Genomic DNA, 21,807 nt, shown 5'->3' on the forward strand with positions numbered 1-21,807 from the left:
AAACAGTTTTTGAAGACAGGTTTGATATGAACTTCCCGACGAAATTGATCATCCCCATCACTCTCAATACAGCTTTTCTGTCTGTGGGTCTGGGCATTTTGAGGATCCCACCCCTTTCTGACAGCGTATCTCCAAGGAATGTGATTTCCCTCACTCCAAAATGACACTTGTTCCTATTTAACTTCAGCCCATACTTCCTTACACGCTGTAGGACGTCCATGAGCCTCTTGTTGTGCTGTTGTAGTGTGGATCCCCACAATACAATGTCGTCCACATAAACACGCACACCCTCGATGCCTTCGATTACGTGTTCCATAGCCCTGTGGAATACTTCAAGGAGCTGAGGAAATTCCAAACGGCATCCTCAAGAAGGAGTAGCGGCCAAAGGGCGTGTTGAATGTGCAATACCTTGTGCTGTCCTCATGTAGTTTCAGTTGCCAAAAGCCCTGAGATGCATCCAGCTTCGTAAAAACCTTAGCAACAGCCATCTCACTTATAATTTCCTCCCGTGTCGGAATCTGATAATGTTCTCTCTGTATGTTTGCATTTAAGTCCTTTGGATCCATACAAATACGTAGATCACCATTGGCCTTCTTCACACACACCATTGAATTAACCCACTCTGTAGGCTCTTCCACTTTTTCTATGACTCCCATTGTTGTCATTTTATCCAGCCGTTGCCTCAGCTTTTCACTTTTGGTGCTGGAACCCGTCTTGGTGCGTGAACTACTGGCTGTGCATCTTTTTTCAACTGTATTTTGTAGGTGAATGGTAATACTCCAAACCCTTCAAAGATGTCTGGAAACTGTTTCACGATTTGTTCCACACTGTTCTGCGTTTCTCCATTATTTATGGTGCATATTCTTCTTACCAGACCCAGATCTTCACATGCCTTATCTCCCAACACAGAATCATGGCCATCTGGAACAATCACAAACATGAGGTAATGTTCTCTGTTTTTAACTTTTACTCTGAGAGTACATGTTCCTTTTGTTGGAATGTTCTGGCCGTTATAGGCTTTGAATTGCACAGTTTTCTGACTTATGCGCGGCTTGATTTTCATTGCTCTGACATCATACTCTGAAATCAGATTGACTTTTGCTCCTGTGTCTAGCTTGAGTGATACTGTTACTCCATTTATTTCCAGAGCAGTCATCCACTTGTCCCGTGCAACACTATTCACATCAGCCTGTTCTGTTCTTTCTTGACTGATATCGGCCTGCTGCACCATTCCAACGAAGAATGTGTCACTGAGGGATGTCTCTTCCACTGCATGCACACGCTCTCTTTGACTTTGTCCACCTCTTGAAAAGCATTGTTTTGCAAAATGATTCTGCCCTTTGCATTTAGCACAGACTTTTCCATAAGCTGGGCACTGCTTTGGCAGGTGTCTTTTGCCACATCTCTTACAGTTAAACAGTTCTTTCTGCTGTTTCAGTTTACTCATTCCCCTTTTCTGCATCTTCTCTGTTACTGCAGCTATGGCTGAATTGTCACTCCCGCTCATCTTTGTGTGTTCACTAAAGGTTTTAGCATGCTGAATAGCTATCTCACTGGCATGACATATCCGCACTGCTTCATTTAAGGTTAGCCCTGTCTCTCTCAAAAGCCTCTCTCTCACTTTTGTATCATTGATGCCGAACACAATTTGGTCACGGACCATTGAATCTTGCAAAAGTCCGAAATTGCATGTTTTAGCTTTCAACTTTAAATCAATTAAGAAACTGTCAAACGTCTCTCCTTGTTGTTGTAGAAGAGAGCGAAAAACATACCTCTCAAAAGTCTCGTTTTTTCTTGGTGTGCAGTGCACATCAAACTTTCCATCACCACGTCATATTTGCCTTTGTCCTCGGCCTGTGCAAACACGAGTGTGTTAAACACTTCTATTGACTGAGGTCCCGCGACGGTGAGAAGCAATGCAATCTTGCGCGCATCCGATGCTTCATCCAAGCCCACTGCTTGCAAGTACAGCGTGAATCTCTGTTTGAACATACGCCATTCGTGATCAATGTTTCCAGTCCAGTTTACAGCGTCAGGCGGTTTAACACTTTCCATGACGAGCGTCCACTCCTGGTACCATGTAATGTTTCTTATTTCAATGAAGAAACTGTTTGTAATTAAACTTATCTTTTAATTCACTTTCAGGTTGCGAGCAGGAACAGCAACAACACACATGTCATGATCTAACTCTCTGTCAGTCTATATCACAGGTAAGTATAATAATACTGACACCTAGTGGTTAGTTTCTATATATACAACTATACTATCACTACAACTCCCAAGTTCTTTAATCAGCTTTTCATGATAATCTTCCCAAGTCTGTTGTCATGCCTGTTGCTTGTGCACCTTTTTCTACCAAACCTTTTACTTCCAGTCAACTTTCTGTGAATATATTTTGATACAGCACTCTGTGAACAGCAGCCCTTTCAGCAATGACCTTCTGAGGCTGACCCTCCTTGCGGAGGGTGTTGATGAACGTCTTCTGGACAACTGTCAAGTCAGTAGTCTTTCCCATAATTGTGGTAGCATGTTCTAAAGTAGCCCAGGAGGTACACTGTATTTATACTCAAAATTTACCAAACTAATCAACCTCAAAATACAATATTAAAATTTTTGAGATACTGAATTTTTTTTTTCTTAAGATGTAAGTCGTATGAGACTTAAAACTATTTTTTTTTTTCTTTTATATTTCAGATTGTGTGCAATTAATCTAGAATATAACAAAGTTTGCTTTTTTGAATTGTTACACAAAATGAAGACCTTGTCTATGACTGGGCTGATGATTTTTCTGGACTGAAAAAATTTGACTGCTGGACAGCTTGGTCCCCCCCAGTTAAAAAATCCCATCTGCGCCCCTGAATTGGATGTGTCGTAATTTCAGTTGAAAAGAAAAAAAAAAAAACGACAAAACGGAAGTCATGACAATATTGTTACTTCAAAAAAAACATACAATGATTACAAACTTCAGATGATTCTGTTGTTTTGTGCACAGATGTCATTTTTCATTCAGTTTTGTATATGTTTGAATACCTCATAGCAGTCGTTTTGTGATTTGTGTCCTCTGAATGACTCTCACGAATGCTTTTTCAAGTCTGCGTTTTGTTCATTTGGTTTTCTTTCCACTACGTTTGTTCTTTTGTTAATAATAATCAGGAGTTATAAGCCTTACAACACAATGTATTTTCTAACCTCTTAGAAAAGCAATGTTGGTTCTCATGGGTGGGAAGTATATTTTATTTGCATTTTACAGCAAAGCTATTCATAAACACAACTGTCAGTGCATTGATTTCATATTTACTGACAATCGCTGTATGTGGAACAATTTCAGGATGTGGTCGGAGGGTTTATGAATATGGAGTCAATGTTAGGTTTAGTTCTTTGAGAATAACTGTAGATGAGAAAAAAGAAATGCTGCTGAGCTGTTCTTTAAAACCATTTTTAGATTCAGGTCTTTCTTTTCAATGAACAGATCTTCTTAAGCTTCTTTGTGTGACACTCCAAATGTACATAGGAAATACATCATTATCAGAGGTGGGTAGAATACCCAAAACACTGTGCTAGTGTAGTTACTTAAGTAAGAGGTTAAAAAAACTACTGAAGTTGTTAGTTACTCATTACTTTGGATCATATACTGCATATCTATAGTCTTTTTTATTTAGATATATAGATACATGTTATGTAATGTATGTGTGTTCTTAAAAAAAAAAAAAACTTCAACCTTTTCTCCAGTCTTCAGTGTCACATAATCTTTCAGAAATTAATCCAATATGTTGCTTTACTATCAATGATGTTCTCTTTACCTTTCTATTCATCAGAGGATCCTAAACAAAATGTCACAGGGTCCAAAAAATATTAAGCGTCAAAACTGTTTCCAGCACTGGTATAAATCCGTATATTAGAATTATATCTGAAGGATCAAATAACTCTAAAAACTGGAGTAACAGCTGATATTATATTATATTATATTATATTATATTATATTATATTATATTATATTATATTATAACCTCTGAAACAGAGAAGAGTGAAAACTTCTCACTTGACTGCTAATTACTGAACATCTGAACATAACGAACCAAATGAACCGCTTCAGATGACTCAGCCTGAGCCGTAGGGAACTGAATGAATCATTCAAACTGATTCACGAACAATTCACTGGTTTGCCAACAGGTTTGATCAAGCATTTAATCTTAATCTTAATCTTAATCGTAATCTTCTCACTACTGTGTGTGCACTTGGATGGTTAAATGCAGAGCACCAATTCTGAGTATGGGTTACCATACTTGGCAAATGTCATGACTTTCACTTTCACTTTAATCAGAATTGACTCAAAATAATGAATCATTCGCGAATGGGCATTTATAACTTTTATTGCATTAAGATAAAGTAACGGGAGGAGCGTGGCCTACAGTAACGAAGGAAAAGTACAGATTTTTTCTAAAAAAATTTACTTAAGAGTAAAAGTACCCATCTTTAAATATACTCCAAAAGTATTAGATACCCAAAAATTGACTCAAGTAAATATAAATAAGTAAATGTAACTCGTTACTACCCACCTCTGATTATTATTGAATTTAATGTTGTGTGTTTTTAATAGTTACTACTCATATGAATGGCTTAAGTATTTCAATTTGAAAACATTCATGAACTTTCCCACATTCCCAAATTTAGCACATAAGGAACATGACCAAATGCATGAACTTTTCTATCATAAATAAAAATGTTGTTCAAAGGGGGAAATTAGTTTGAAGAATTGTTATTGGGGGATTAAATGTTAATATAATTTTATGTTAAGTTATAATAGCGTCTGGAAGAGTAGCTACAGCATTTGGAGGAGCAGCTGGTACATTAATATCAGCACTGAAACTACTAACAACTCCAAGTTTTAGATTTGTATTGGTCTTATTTGAATGGAAATTATAGTTATTTATTTATTTATGGCTTATATTATGGAATCAAAATTCAAGAGCATAAATAATTCTTCAATTGATTTAGCTGTGTGAGAAATGAGTTTACAATGTTCATGCACTCAACCTGAATTCAAATAAATGTCCCAACTGAAGTTGAAGCCATGAAGATGTTAAAACATTCAAGTCTTTTATTCTTCATTTGTAAAGACTGCATACAGTTTGAGCCTTTGAACCCACAGACCCATATTATTTTGTGTTTTTATCAGTTCTGTTTTCTCATTGGTTTGTTCATGTCAGGTGCCCCCCATTGTCTGTAATAAGATGTTATGTTTTTGCTATTGTCCCTTGTCCTGTATTAATGTTGTAACCTGCTGTCGGTGAGTCTAGTCTGTTCATGCCACGTCAAGTCTATCAAGTCTTTAGTTTTGATTATGTTTGGATGTCTGGATCACTTGTAAATAAACTGAACTTAAGTTCTCATTACACTCACCTTCAGTGGACTCTTTTCATATGTTTAGGAAACAAAATGTAATTTTACCAGCTCTTTACCATGCAAAATTACATTCAGAGAAAATATATTATTTGTAAATTTCTCTGATATCTGTAAATAATTTTTAAATTAATACATACATAACAGTTATGTTTAGGAACAAATAATAAAAAAAAATTTGTTTATATTGAATACAGATAATACAGGTAGTAGAAGAAGAGTTTTTTTTTTATTGTTTTGTTTTACCTTTTTTATTTCATGTGAAGCCTGCATCTCCCTTTCAGGGCACACATCCAGCAATCAGTGTTAAACTGATGTATATAGCACATCAACAATACTGTTAGCTTTAGAGGCAAAGTAATTACATGGGGAAGACCATCTTCTAGTTCATAATACAAGTCATTTGTTCAGTGTTGTCAGCATCGAAGGCTATCTTTATGGCAAAAACTGAGTTACAATAATACAAGATAATAAACACAATAAACCCAAAATAAAACCAGAAAAACAATAATTAAGAAGTTTAAATGTTTTAAATTGCATGATAGAAACTCTTTCTAAACAAATCTATTTTTGTGTTCACTTAACATTATTCTTCAACATTTTTAAAAGGTAAGTTAAACGTTTTTTCACTCCAATGTGTATTGTTACAATGTTGTTAACATATGTTTATTCTTTTTCCAAGATACTGTTTGTACTGGCTTTCCAATGCCATTGCCGTTGATAATAGGAAAAAGCATGCAGACGGATATAGATCCATAAAAAATTCTAATTTATTAGTGAGCTCATTATACATGATCTCAAACTTCATGTGACCAACGCCTCCACTTGTTGTCCAGGTGCTCTAATTAAACCTAGCCACAGCACTACCCAGTGGTCAAAAACTTTACCATCCCCAAAATGGCTCCTACACACTGGCCGTTCAAAATTTGTACCAATGTATTTAGAGGACAATAAAAACACTCAAAATACTGAATGCCCGAATTTAATCTGTTTCTAATAAAAGACAAAGCTTGCTAATTGGATGTTCTAAGATGTTACTTTTAGTTTGAACTTTTGCTGAACGTACCAAGCCCTCAGGGTAGGTCTCCACAAATCTTCCAAGTAGCTATGAACCCTGTGGTGCTGTAGAATCAGCAATAATCACAATGTCTCTGGGGGAAAAACTTCTTCATTCTTTATTCCATTTTTGTCACTTTTGCAACAAGGGTAAGTATTTCTGAACCCATCGTTTCCAAAAGAGATTGGAAATATATCGCACCTCTCTCCATCTCTTTTTGGCATACAGATCTGATCTTTCAAACAACCCAGGTGGTAACGCAAGATTTCCTCTCATAAGCAAGATGTGATTTAGCGTAAGGGCTTCCAAATCACTAGGACCGTTGGATAGTTTAGAGATTGGTCGATTCCACTTCACACATGTCACAAACCCTCGGTCATGATCCTGGCTCTGGCTGATTTGAGATTGCTGGTGGGCGTGTTCTCCAGTGATCCTGTCTTCTCACCTGCAGTTCATCACGTCAGTCAAACACACCTGTTCCATTTCAAGCAATCTACTCTCTTATAAAAGCCAGACCAACTTTCCAGTCCCCGCCGGATCGTTGTACCATTCAGTACGAGCACACGTCAGCCAACCAATATTTTGAGTTATCTGTATTTTGTCATTTGTTGGGAAATTGAGAGCTAACCAAGTTTTTCCTATTTTTTGATCGCAGTGTTCCAGCCTGAACCTTGGAATCAAATCTCTCACCAGAACCTCAGGACACAGATTACTGAAACTGGATCACCAACCATCTGTCTGCGAGAACATACCCTGCTCAGCATACATCTCTGTTTAAAACTTTGATTTAATAAATTTACCTTTAATTGAACTGACACTCTGGTCTGCATTTGAGTTCTGGTTCCCAGTCCTGACAGAACGATCCGGCCATTATGGACTCAGCAGACCTTGAGCCAGTTCGCCACGCGGTATCCACTCAAGGAGCAATCCTGGATCAGCACAGTACAGCGCTTAGGGAAATTATGGGAGGACTTCAGGACTTGTCTCTCCATGTGGGAACCCTTCAGGAGTCCCTGTGAAATCCTCCTCCAGCCCCTGAACTGGCCGAATCAGTCACAGCTAACCCTGCCAGGGAACCTTGGGTTTCACCACCGGAGAGGTACGATGGGAACCTTGGTCAGTGTAAGACATTTCTCATGCAATGTGGTCTAGTTTTTGCTCTCCAACCCCTCACCTATGCCTCAGAGAGATCCAAGATTGCCTACCTCATCGGGTTGCTGCGTGGAGCAGCCTTGGAATGGGCTTCAGATCACTGGAGGAGACAGGACCAGTTTACCACTACCTATGTTGCATTTACTGCAGAGATGACCAAGGTTTTCGACCATCCGGTCCAAGGAAATGACGCTTCCATGAGATTGTTCTCTATTCACCAAGGACTCCGGAGCGTGGCGGAGTATGCCATTGAGTTACAAACATTGGCCGTAGAGAGTGGGTGGAATGAGGCGTCCCTGCTGGCTGTGTTTATCAATGGTTTAAGTGAAAGATTGAAGGATGAACTGGTGACACATCCTGAACCTGTTAACCTGGATAATCTCATTGCTTTGACAATTCGTATAGATAATCGCTGTCGAGAGCGAAGACGACAGAAACAACGCAACCCTGGCGGTGACGTCATTCCTCGCCGAAGAGATCACTCTCCAGCTCCGGTAGGATCCAGATCTTTTCCTCGTCCTGTACTTCCACTGGAGCCCTTGCAGCGAGAGGAGTTCCCGGAGGGCGAGCCCATGCAGCTGGGTTGGAACCGTCTCAGTGCAGATAAACGAGAACGCCGTAGAGGAACAAACGCTTGCCTCTACTGCGGACAAGCAGGCCACTACATCGCTAATTGTCCTATCCGTCCGTTAAACCGGAGGGCTCGCTAGCCAGGGGGAGCATCCTAGCGAGCCGAGCAACCTTACCTCTGTCTTCCCGTCCACGAACCCAATTACATGCCACTATCTTCTGGAGGAACCAGACTCTGGAGCTCCAAGCCCTCATTGACTCTGGAGCAGACGAGAGTTTTTTGGACACCACATTAGTAAATCAGCTGGGATTAACCACGGAGCAGTTAAAGGAGCCACTGGAGGCTAGTACACTTGACGGGAGGCTGCTTGCTCGAGTAACAACCCGAACCTGCCCTGTCCAGCTCCAGTTGTCAGGTAATCATTTTGAAGAAATCTCCTTTTTTGTTATAGACTCACCATTTATACCGTTAGTTTTGGGGCACTCCTGGTTAACTAGACATAATCCTCATATTGACTGGATATCTGCTAAGGTTCATAACTGGAGTTCAGCCTGTCTTGCTAGTTGTTTGCGGTCTGCTCTGCCTTCTTCGGTAACCCGCCAGAAACCCGAACCAGACCGGCCAGACCTGTCATTAATCCCCACTGAGTACCACGACATATCGGAGGTGTTCTGTAACCAACAGGCTCTCTCACTTCCCCTGCACCGACCCTATGACTGCGCCATTGACCTGTTGCCTGGATCTACGTTTCCTCGGAGCCTTCTGTATAACATCTCCAGACCAGAGCGGGTGGCAATGGAGGAGTACATTAACAATTCCTTGGCAGCTGGGATTATCCGCCCTTCGTCATCACCTCTTGGAGCCGGGTTTTTCTTTGTGGATAAGAAAGATGGGACCCTCCGCCCGTGTATCGACTTCAGAGGTTTGAATGATATCACTGTAAAGGACAAATATCCACTACCACTCATGAACTCAGCCTTTGAATTTCTCCAGGGAGCTACAGTATTTTCGAAATTAGATCTCCGCAATGCCTACCACCTGGTCCGAATTCGTGAAGGAGATGAATGGAAGACGGCCTTCAACACCCCCCGGGACACTTTGAGTACCTGGTTATGCCTTTTGGCCTGTCTAACTCACCTGCTGTCTTTCAGTGTCTAATCAATGACGTACTTAGAGATATGCTGGGCAGATTTGTGTATGTTTACCTGGATGATATCCTCATCTTTTCCCAGAATCAAGCGGAACATGTCCAGCATGTTCGGCAGGTCCTCCATCGACTACTGGAGAACCGCCTATTTGTCAAAGCAGAGAAGTGCGAGTTCCACACCTCCACCATCACCTTCCTCGGTCACATCATTGCCAGAGGTCAGGTGAGGATGGATCCGGAGAAAGTGAGAGCAGTCTTAGATTGGCCCCGACCAGATACAAGGAAACAGCTACAGATATTTTTGGGGTTCGCTAATTTTTATAGACGTTTAGAAATTACAGCCGCACTGCTGCACCATTAACTGCACTAACCTCCCCAGCTAGACCGTTTCATTGGTCCTCTGAGGCAGAAGGAGCCTTTTTGGATCTCAAGAAGAGGTTTACGTCAGCTCCCATTCTCATAAACCCTGACTCGTCCCGGCAGTTTGTTGTGGAGGTGGACGCGGGAGTGGGGGCAGTCCTGTCACAGCGGTCCCCTGAGGATAACAAACTTCACCCTTGTGCCTTTCTTTCCCATCGGTTATCTCCCACAGAAAGAAACTATGATGTTGGGAACTGGGAACTGCTGGCTGTGAAGTTGGCTCTGGAGGAGTGGCGACATTGGCTAGAGGGCGTAGATCAACCATTCGTGGTTTGGACCGACCATAAAAATCTGGAGTACATCCGCTCAGCGAAACGCCTGAATCCTCGTCAAGCCAGGTGGGCTCTTTTCTTCGGTCGCTTCAATTTTGCCCTTACCTACAGGCCCGGTTCCAGAAATGTGAAGCCTGACGCATTGTCTCGGCTGTTTGAGAAGGAGGAGACTATTGCAGAACCCGACACCATAATACCAAGAACCTGTGTCATTGGGGCAGCCATTTGGGAGATTAAGGGAGAGGTGAAAACGGCCCTGCAGCACCAGCCTGACCCAGGTAACGGCCCCCCGGGTCGTCTGTTTGTGCCTCTCTCTCTCCGTCCATCTGTATTACAGTGGGGTCACTCCTCCAGACTCTCATGCCATCCTGGAGTGGCACGCTCTTTGGCCTTCCTGCGCAGACGGTTCTGGTGGCCAGAGATGAGGAACGATGTCCAGACCTTTGTTTCTGCCTGTCTCGTCTGTGCACAGAACAAGGGTTCCAACCGCCCCCCCCCCAGGGTACCTGCAGCCGCTTCCTATACCTCGTCGTCCGTGGTCTCACTTATCACTGGATTTTGTATCTGGGCTACCTCCTTCGAAGGGTATGACTGTGGTTCTCACTGTGGTGGATCGTTTTAACAAGTTTGCACGTTATCTGCCTCTGCCCAAACTGCCCACAGCTAAGGAGACTGCCGAAACTCTTAGTCTCTGTGGTGTTCATGGTCCACGGTCTAACTTTGGACATCGTCTCGGACAGAGGTTCACAATTCTCCTCAGCCATTTGGAAGTCATTCTGCCGAGCCATAGGGGCCACCATAAGCCTGACCTCTGGGTTCCATCCTCAAGCTAACGGCCAAGCGGAGAGAGCCAACCAGAAACTGGAGACCACCCTGCGTTGTTTGGCTTCCTCCAACCCCACGTCCTGGACATCTCAGCTTCCTTGGGTGGAGTATGCCCACAACACGCTTCCCACATCTGCCACAGGTCTTCCCTCTCAGGAGAAAGAGTTGGCTGTTCCCTCCATCCAAGCATACATCCGCAGATGTGATCGCACCTGGCACCGAGCCCGGGCCACCCTTCTGAGGACCTCTGCCCAATATGAGCGCCACGCCAACCATCGTCGGACTCCTGCACCCTCCTATTCCGTGGGGGACAAGGTATGGCTCTCCACCCGGGATATCCCGTTAAAGACAGACTCTAAGAAATTATCACCTAAATACATTGGTCCCTTGGTGATCGAGAAGGTCATCACCCCCGTGACCGTCCGTCTCCGACTGCCTCCCACTCTCAAGGTCCACCCTGCCTTCCATGTATCTCTTCTTAAGCCTGTGGTTATCAGTCCACTACTCCCTCCTCTCCCGGCCCCTCCACCCCCCCGGCTGATTGATGGCCATCTGGCTTTCAGGGTTCACCGGATTTTGGACTCCCGTCGCCGGGGGCGCGGCGTGCAGTATCTCATCGACTGGGAGGGCTATGGACCAGAGGAGAGGAGCTGGGTTCCCCGGCAGCAGGTTCTGGATGCTGCTCTCATAAGGGCATTCCATCGCTCTCACCCTGAGAAGCCTGGAGGACCGCCTGGAGGCGCTCCTCGGGGGAGGGGTACTGTCACAAACCCTCGGTCATGATCCTGGCTCTGGCTGATTTGAGATTGCTGGTGGGCGTGTTCTCCAGTGATCCTGTCTTCTCACCTGCAGTTCATCACGTCAGTCAAACACACCTGTTCCATTTCAAACAATCTACTCTCTTATAAAAGCCAGACCAACTTTCCAGTCCCCGCCGGATCGTTGTACCATTCAGTACGAGCACACGTCAGCCAACCAAAATTTTGAGTTATCTGTATTTTGTCATTTGTTGGGAAATTGAGAGCTAACCAAGTTTTTCCTATTTTTTGATCGCAGTGTTCCAGCCTGAACCTTGGAATCAAATCTCTCACCAGAACCTCAGGACACAGATTACTGAAACTGGATCACCAACCGTCTGTCTGCGAGAACATACCCTGCTCAGCATACTCTCTGTTTAAAACTTTGATTTAATAAATTTACCTTTAATTGAACTGACACTCTGGTCTGCATTTGAGTTCTGGTTCCCAGTCCTGACAACACAAGACAGTCTACAGGGCTTCGTCATCCGATGTTTGTTGCCGAAGAACTGCACAAAGAATTTGTCTCACCATTCGAATTATGCGCTCCCATACTCCACTGAAATTTGAGCCTGTAGGAGGATTGAAGCTCCATTGAACTCCCTTCTGCCGTAAGGCCCTTTGAACCTTTTCATTGTTTAATGCAGTGAGAGCCTCCTTTTAGTCCCACACAGCTCCGATAAATTTGTCCCATTATCAGACCTCATGTGAATGACCTGTCCATGATGACTTTCAAATCTGCATAAGGCATTAATGCACGAGTCTGTATCTAGTGAATATGCCATTTCCAAATGGACAGCTCTATTTGCCGTACAAGTAAAAATCACTCCATAGCGTTTCACTTTACTTTGTCCCCTTTTCACTTCAACAGGCCCAAAAAAATCCACTCCAACGTAAGAAAAAGGTGGCAGGTCAGGGATGATTCTTTCCACTGGAAGTTCTGCCATCTTCTGTTCACCCAACTTCCCTTTATAACGTCTACATATGACACACTTGGAAATTATATTTCTGGCAACAGAGTTGGCATTTATAATCCAATACTTAAACTGGAGCTTGGAAAGCATCTGATTTCTGCCACTATGACCCAACTTTTCATGAATGTCTCGAAGTATGAGGTGTGTGCTGATCTTTAGATAACAAGATGGGATGTTTTATTTCAATTGGCATAGCTGACTTGCCAAGTCTTCCACCCACTAGCAACAATCCATCACACGACACAGGATCCAGACTATAAACATTACTGTTTCTTTTAACACCGACGTTTCTACCCTTGTTCTGCCATCTTCTGTTCACCCAACTTCCCTTTATAACGTCTACATATGACACACTTGGAAATTATATTTCTGGCAACAGAGTTGGCATTTGTAATCCAATACTTAAACTGGAGCTTGGAAAGCATCTGATTTCTGCCACTATGACCCAACTTTTCATGAATGTCTCGAAGTATGAGGTGTGTGCTGATCTTTAGATAACAAGATGAGATGTTTTATTTCAATTGGCATAGCTGACTTGCCAAGTCTTCCACCCACTAGCAACAATCTATCACACGACACAGGATCCAGACTATAAACATTACTGTTTCTTTTAACACCGACGTTTCTACCCTTGAGCTCAGCAATTTCCTCTTGGAATTGTTCCTGTTGACTGAAACAAATTATGCCATTCTCAGCCATAGAAAGATCCTCCAAAGTCAAACTTTGTCTGCCCAGAGATGCTTTAAATTCCTGTAACCTTACATCCACAGCAACACTGTCAATCTGTTGCAAAGATAGCTCATTTTGTTTACGTCTCAGCTCCATCAGAAGTTTCTGCAGTTTCAAATACCAAGCAACTGCAACTTTCAGATGTTTCCATTCTGAGAGAAAACTAATAAGTTGACTTGTGGCTGTCATGGTCCTGGCTCTCTTTTTCTTTCCCCCTCCCTTTTTCACTCAGAGTCTTTCCCTCCTCCTCTCCTATTTTGCACTCACCTTTCCTCTGCTGTTAATCTCCTTCAGCTGCTCCTCATTGCGCTACTCTTTGCGCTTGGCTTCCCGCACCTGTTTCCCCTTCTCCTTTGATTAGAACTCCTACTTCTTTTCCTCTTCTCCCTACCTGCCTCTCCAGATTATTCCTCTAAACTCGCTAACTCAGTATTTCTTGTCCCCTGTCATGTTTTTAGTCCTAGTCCTGTCTGTTTGGGGTTGCCGGGAGTGTGAGCCTTGAAGTATTGCCACTGCACGTTACCTGACCTGCTGATCTCTCCCTACTGTGCTGTTACGGAGCTGTCCACCGCACTGATTCCGCCTGGGTGGCCGGTGGGAGAATCCGATCCAGACGGCCGTCGAGATACAGGGGGTTATGCTGGGCAAACACGAGGAGGAACTGTCGGCTGTGAGACAGGCCGTGGAGACCCTGTCTGCACAGGTGACGGATCTCGCCAAACAGCTCCACCAGTGTTGCCTCAATCCGCCAGCCTTGTCCGGATCTATTCACCCCATGGAGCCTCGAATTAATAACCCGCCGTGCTATTCCAGTGAGCCCTTCCAGTGCCGGTCTTTTTTAACCCAATGCGAGGTTGTGTTTTCCCTCCAGCTGTCAACCTATTCTGGAGACCGGGCAAGGATCGTCTATATTATCTTTCTTCTCTCCGGACAAGCTCACCATTGGGGAATGACAGTCTGGAAGGCCAAGGCTGTGTGCACCGAGTGCTTCTTCCTCTTCAAGGAGGAAATGATCCGTGTCTTCGACCTGTCTGTCAACGGGGAGAAGGCCTCTGTAACGGACTTTTCTATCGAGTTCCGCAAATTGGCAACCTCCTGTGGCTGGAATGAGCCGCCGCTGCTCGCTCGCTTTCTGGAAGGGCTCAACGGCGAAGTAAGGGATGAGATTTTGTCCAGGGAGGTCCCTACTCGTCTGGATTCACTGATTGACTTAGCATTACGCATCGAGAAGCGTTTCGACCTGCGCCGCCGCGCTCGAGGTCTGGAGTCTGCTCTACTGGCTTCGCTACCTGCTGATCCCCTTCCACTCTCCTCCTCCGAACCTGAGGCCATGCAACTGGGCGGCATCTGCAAATCCTCTATGGAGCGAGAGTGAAGAGTTTTCAATAGTTTCTGCATGTATAGCGCTTCACCTGCGCATTTTGTTGCTGTGTGTCCGTTAAAAGCCAGAGCTCGTCATTAAGGGGAGGGCTACTGGCGAGTGCAACCACTCTGGTCTCTCCTCCTAACTCCTGCACCACCTTCACTATCCATCTTCGCTGGACTGGTTCCTCTGCCTCCTGCACAGCCCTGATTGACTCTGGGGCCGAGGGCAATTTCATGGATGAGTCATGGGCTCGTGCACAAGGTATTCCCCTGAAGGAGTTAGATGCATCCTCTCCCCTATTTGCTCTAGACGGAAGCTCTCTCCCGAGGGTTAACCATGAGACTCCACCCTTAACTCTCACTATCTCCGGTAAGCACCGTGAGACCATTTCCTTTTTAATTTTTCATTCCCCATATTTCCCGTTAGTTTTAGGGCATCCCTGGCTTATACAGCACAATCCCCAGATTAACTGGATAAAGGGTACCATTCTTTCTTGGAATGTTTCTTGTCATGTTGACTGTTTAACCTCTGCTATTCCTCCTTTATCCTCTGTCTCTGTTTTTCAGGAGGACCCAGGTGATTTGTCTGGGGTGCCGGAGGAGTATCACGATGCGAAGCTCTTGAGAAATATCTGTCGGAGTCCCTGGACGCAGGTACCATAGTTCCTTCATCCTTTCCCGCGGGCGCTGTGTTCTTCTTCATGACGAAGAAGGATGGTTCTTTGCGCCCCTGGATAGACTATTGGGGCCTTAATGATATAACTATTAAGAACCGTTATCCATTACCCCTCATGTCATCGGCCTTTGAGGTCTTGCAGGGTGCCAAATTCTTCATGAAGTTGGATCTCGCAACGCCTATCATTTGATTCGCATAAGGGAAGGGGATTAATGGAAGACCGTGTTTAACACGCCCTTTGGGCACTTTGAATATCGCGTTCTCCCGTTCGGTCTTGTAAACGCCCCTGCCATCTTTCAGGCATTGGTCAATGACGTCCTTAGAGACATGCTCAATATATTTGTTTTTGTTTATCTCTGTGATATTCTTATTTTCTCACCCTCCCTCCAGGTGCCATCCAGCAGGTTCGCCATGTTCTTCAAAGGCTTCTCGAGAATAAACTGTTCATCAAGGCTGAGAAATGCTGCTTCCATGTGCGCTCGATCACTTTTTTGGGGTCAGTCATTTCAGGGGAGGGCATAAGCATGGACCCCGCTAAGGTTAAAGCGGTTATTAATTGGCCAGTCCCTGATTCTTGTGTCGCCTTGCAGCATTTCTTGGGGTTCGCAAATTTTTACCGCTTCTTCACTGTGTGTTCTTCTTCTTTTTTGGGTTTAATGGCGGTTGGCAACTAATCTCAAAGGTGCATTACCGCCACCTTCTAGACTGGAGTGTGGGTATTAGAATGACATCAAAAAGAGGAGAAGAAAAATTAAATTAGTAAATAAAAAAAATAAAAAAAATCATATATAAGACCTTTACAAAAGAAATTTCCTTCCTATTAAATTCTTTCACTTAACCCAGTGTTTTTCAAAAACAAAATTAATAAATTGTGTATACTCCCAGATGCTTTCCCTAATAAATGCTCGTGTCATGCTTTGTTCATCCATCTGTGCCTTTAATTCTGCCTGATCTTCTTCATATTTTTTGCAGTCTAACAGTATATGCTTCACTGTCTCTTGCACATTACACTCAGTGCATAATCCAGTGGGATGTTTTCCTATTCTGTGCAATGTTGTATTTAAACCAGTGTGACCCATTCTAAGACGTGAGACTAACATCTCCTCCCTAGGGCTTCTGCCCTTCCTCATTCTTGTGACTACTTGATTTTGTATGCTGTGTAGATGACGTCCTGTATCGGCTGTGTCCCAATATTCTTGCCATATATTTAGAGAATGTTGCTTTATGGTGGTTTTGACCTCTGCTCTGCTTATTGGTACTTGTACGTCTACTGTTTCATGCTTTATAGAATTTTTTGCTAGCATATCCACAACTTAATTTCCTTCCACCCCCACATGAGCAGGAACCCAAAGGAAGGAGACAACCACTCCCTTATTATGAAGTGTGAGAAGCAAGTGAAGTATTTGATAAATGAGGTCTTGCCTACATGACGCTCTCCCAGATTGAATGCTTAATAATGCTGATAAACTGTCTGAGGCTATAATAACACCTTGACTCTGATGATTTTTTTCCACCCACTCTAATGCCAGTAAAATTGCTATCAACTCCACAGTGTAAACTGACAGGTAGTCTGTAGTCATCTTTTTGACTACTACTTCATACCGAGGAAAAAAAAATGCTGCGCCAGTACGGCCTGTTTCCGGCTGCTTTGATCCATCCGTAAAAATGAATAATTCCTCCTGATACTGCTCTACATAGTTTTGAACTATTATCAACTGCGGCATTATTTTTGAGTTTTCTTTTAGTATTTTCGCACTGTGTGTGTGTTTGGCTGCAGCTTAAATAGGGTGTGGAATGAGGAACACCTGGTGGTGATTAGTATGATGTATGGGGCCGCTGGGTATTAAGTCCATAAGAATGTCAGTATTCCGGTGAAGGTGCCCTCCGGTGGCTGTCGGAGAGAGCCACAGAGGCCTGAGTCGTAAAATTATTTTAGTTTTTTTTTTTTACATTAATGTACATAATTATGTGCAAACAATATACTTGCTCTTGTGAATTTGTAACCTCAGTCAGGTCGCCGCACCTCTAACCACCCTTACTTCTGTCAAGTCCAGTTTTGAGTGGACCGAGTCCGCACAGAGTGCTTTCAACCGTCTTAAGACCCTTTTCACGTCCGCTCCCATCCTTATGACCCCCAACCCCTCCAGACAGTTCATTGTCGAGATTGACGTGTCCGAGGTAGGCGTTGGAGCCATGCTCAGGCGTTCATACAGCACTGTAAGCGTACCTGGAGGAGAGTCAGATCCGCTCTCTGTGCCGTTCTAGAGACCGGACCCTACGGGTTGCTAATCGCCGCCGAGTCAAGAACCCTATATATATTTGCGGTCAGAGGGTTTGGCTTTCTACTCTTAACTTGCCCCTCCAGTTGGTCTCACACAAGTTGGCTCCCCGTTTTGTTGGTCCGTTTAGAATTTCCAAAATTATCAGTCCTGTCGCGGTCTGCCTCCAACTCCCTCCCAATCTCCATCGTGTCCATCCTGTTTTTCATTTCTCTAGCATTAAGCCGGTTATCCGCGTCCCATCCTGGTCTCCCCTCGAAAATGTCCATCTTGGAACATGAATGTGTGGTTCATAATGTCCACAAACCGAAGATCTTCCCTTGAAATTTCTTCTTTATCAGCAGTCCTTTTGCTGAAAACATAATTGAACTGTTTGTTGAGCAACTCCTTCAATTTAACAACAGAAATTCTGTTAACAGTAACCGCAGAATGCCCAGCTTCATTCTTGTGGTCCCCGTTTTCCTTCAAGGTCCCATTAACAACCCATCCCAGTAGGGTTGTAATGGCAAATGGCTCATTACCATGACTGTTTATTATTTCATATGGCTCAATCACATTAGCTGCATTAGTTCCAATCAATAAATCAACACCTGCTTGAATATGTGGTATCTTAAAGGGGGGGTGAAATGCTCATTTTCATTCAATCTCCTGTTAATCTTGAGTACCTATAGAGTAGTACTGCATCCTTCATATCTCCAAAAAGTCTTTAGTTTTATTATATTTCTAAGAGAAAAATAGTCTGTGCCGATTTTTTCGGAAAAACACGAGCCGCTGGAGGTGTGACGTGTGGGCGGAGCTAAAAAATCACAAGCGCGAGTAGGCTTTTGCGTTGAGAGCGTTTGGAAGTTGTGACATTACAGTGAGGAAAAAAAAACATCATCCAAAACAAACCATGGCTAACAGGCAGATTCAGCCGTTTATTTATGATCCAGAATCAGATCCCGAGGCTGAAACTGAATGAGAGCAGCAGCAGCAACGACTACAGCAGGACGTCTCTATGTGGTGTGTATTGAAACTGTATATATTTGCTTAGCGGTTTTGGAAAATGACTAAGTTCCACTTTATGTCGTCTTTTTTTTTCTTTAAAGGTGTACAAGGTTTACTTCATGTGCTTACGCACCGATAGCTAAGTTAACAACACAGAGATATTTGAAGCAGTTTTACTCACCGCCTGCGGTTCCAACACACGATCGTGACCATTTTTGGTTGGGATTGCATTATCCTTAAGAAATAAACGATACACAAATCCAGCGTCAAACTGGGCCTTGTTTGTAAAACAAGCATCATCGATATGCAGGGAACAAACAAAAACACTTGCACAACTCCGTCGATGCTCTTTAAAAATAAACTCCGTCCACTGGTCCCTTTATGTTTTTTTTTTTTTTTTTGCTAATCTGTGCAGGGTTGTCTTGCCCTCGCAACCAAAAACACACTTCTTTTGTGACAATTCGCTCTCGCTCTGATCAGTGAATGTCTCTTCTCTGCTCCACGGGCATGTGCACACTCTTCCGGGAGAAGTGCCCTTAGGACCAATATAAGGAAATTCCGCTCCATCTAACGTCACACAGACCCATACTCAAAAAAAAAAAAAACTTTCCGAAACTTGTGACAAACCGGAAGAGGTATTTTTGGAACAAATATACGCCTTCAAACATACAACTTAATTTTTGAAACTTTGTCCATGTTTAGCATGGGAATCCAACTCTTTAACAGTATAAAAAACTAGCAAAAAAATAGCATTTCACTCCCCCTTTAACCTTGTCCAAGTGTGACCATTTGGATAACTCCTCCTGAGTAATGATATTTCCAGAGTCAACAGGCATATTCTGCTGTGTATATACAGCAGGAAGAGGGAAGAAATGGTTAGTATCTATTCCACTGATTTCCAGTCCATCTATAACATTACAGGAGACAGACTTTTCCTGACCCATGGTACGAAGAAGTATGTTGACCCTCTTTCCGCTCAACTTCAACACTTTCATTAGATGTTCTGAACAAAAAGTAGCTGTGCTTCCTGGGTCCAGAAAAGCATAGGTATGTATCACGTTGTTACCTTTTATAGCTTTCACCTGAACTGGTAGGATTGGCATTAAACTCCTCTCATTACTGGCCCCTGTATGAACACAAGTTTTAGCAGACACTACCTTACACCTTTCCTCCAATTCTTTTCCAATTACCTCCTTACAATATATGTGCAGGATAGTTGGATGCACTTCTCCACAAACCTCACAAATCAAACGATTGTCACATTCCTTACTCATACGTCCTGTCTTTAGACAACCAAAACAAATTCCCTTAGATTTCAAGAATTCAATCTTGTCTCATTGAGTCTTTCTCTTCAAAGCAAAACATCTTTCCAATGGATGTTGATTTGCACAGAACAAATGGTTTCCATTAGACTTCCATTAGAAGGAGCAGTGTCTTTGCTGTATATACCCAATGTCAGTCTTAGTTGGAATTGAAACAGCAACATCAGTGGCAAAACTATTCTCTCTAAAAGTCTTGCGCACTTGGGGTTTGAATTTACCTGTGCCCTGTTTGTCCTGGATATCTTCAAACACCGGATCAGATGCCACCTTGACCTGTTTTTCAATAAACCCAACAATGTGCGAGAATTTTGCTCTGCCTTGACTGGACTCCATAATCTCACAAGCCTGAGCCCTCCATTGCTCTCTCAGCTTGTAAGGTAACTTTGTTACAACAATCTTCATGTTGCTAGGCATGTTAAGTTCTTGCATGTATGTAAGTTCATCAATAGTATTGCAACATGTAAGCAAAAACAAATCATAAGCCTGTAATCCTTGCACATCCTCTGCCTTTACAGTGGGCCAGCCCAAGGCTTTCTCCGGATAGGCAGTAGATACCTTGAATTCATTACCAAAATGTTCTTTTAGTTATTTTTGGGCCAATGCATAGCCTCTGTCTGGGGCCATATGCTGGCAACTACGGACCAGATCTTTAGGCTGTCCCCTTGTGAACTGCTGTTGAATGAGATACAATGTTAATTATTCTTGTCTTTTTAAGACTTCAAGCAGTGGATTACCATGAGGAGGAAGAACATGTGACATTTGATTGACTTTGTTGCACTTGAGCAGAATATTGGAAATCAGACTGTTGTGCTGTGTGGAATATTTGTTGATTTCTCCATCCTTTCCTTTGATTCTCTGTTATGACTCGCGATGCAGAGACATCAGCTGCTCCAGCTATATTTATTGGCATTGAATTCATTGTATTTATTTGCATTGGTATTAAGACCCTTTGGCCGAGAAGAATCAAACTTGAATTTATCAGTTGCATTAATCCCACTTGATTTTGAACATTTGCTTTGATTATCAGAACTTTGCAAAACAGAAGACAAAAAAGCAAAAAAAAAAAAAAAAAAAAAAAAAAAAAGCTGCTATTTGAGCATCCAACTCCAGTAGTTAATTTTTTATGTCTCAAATCTTCCCCCTGACAAACAGAGTCCATGCAGATGGATATAGATCCATAAAAAATTCGAATTTATTAGTGAGCTCATTATACATGATCTCAAACTTCATGTGACCTCTCCTTCTTCCAATGAACACACAAAGTCATACCTAATGGACAGCATACAAATAAGAATCCACTTTCCAAGCTACTCTGTAGTGAGGTCAAAAACTGTGATAGAGCTGAGTATCATCAGCATAACAATGAAAGCTAACACCGTGTTTCCCGATGATATCTTCCAAGGGTAACATGTAAAGTGTGAAGAGTAATGGCCCTAGTACTGAGCCTTGAGGTACTCCATATTGCACTTGTGATCAATATGATACCTCTTCATTCACTGCTACGAATTGATGGGAGTCATATAAGTATGATTTAAACCCAGAGGTGTCAAGTAACGAAGTACAAATACTTCGTTACTGTACTTAAGTAGAAATTTGGGGTATCTATACTTTACTTGAGTAATTATTTTTCAGCCGACTTTTTACTTCTACTCCTTACATTTTCACGCAAGTTCAATTCAATTCAATTCAAGTTTATTTGTATAGCGCTTTTTACAAAATAAATCGTTACAAAGCAACTTTACAGAAAATTATGTTTCTACAATATTTAGTAGTAGCTAGTAGTTTGTGCACATTTGACAGGATTTTAGAAAAAATAAAAATAATAATAATAATA

General features: G+C 42.7%; 1 long non-coding RNA gene and 1 pseudogene across 1 annotated transcript; both read left to right on the forward strand.

Moving 5' to 3' along the window:
• The window catches only part of LOC127948396 (GTPase IMAP family member 8-like), a 76,077-nt pseudogene that overhangs the window by 14,001 nt on the left and 40,269 nt on the right, over nt 1-21,807 (forward strand).
• LOC127949589 (uncharacterized) lies at nt 9,846-12,008 on the forward strand. The gene is made up of 3 exons (XR_008152386.1): nt 9,846-10,951; nt 11,001-11,798; nt 11,901-12,008. It is a non-coding gene; the product is annotated as an uncharacterized LOC127949589 (long non-coding RNA).

The sequence above is a fragment of the Carassius gibelio genome, chromosome B1, assembly GCF_023724105.1.
Source record: "Carassius gibelio isolate Cgi1373 ecotype wild population from Czech Republic chromosome B1, carGib1.2-hapl.c, whole genome shotgun sequence".
Taxonomy (NCBI): Eukaryota; Metazoa; Chordata; class Actinopteri; order Cypriniformes; family Cyprinidae; genus Carassius; species Carassius gibelio.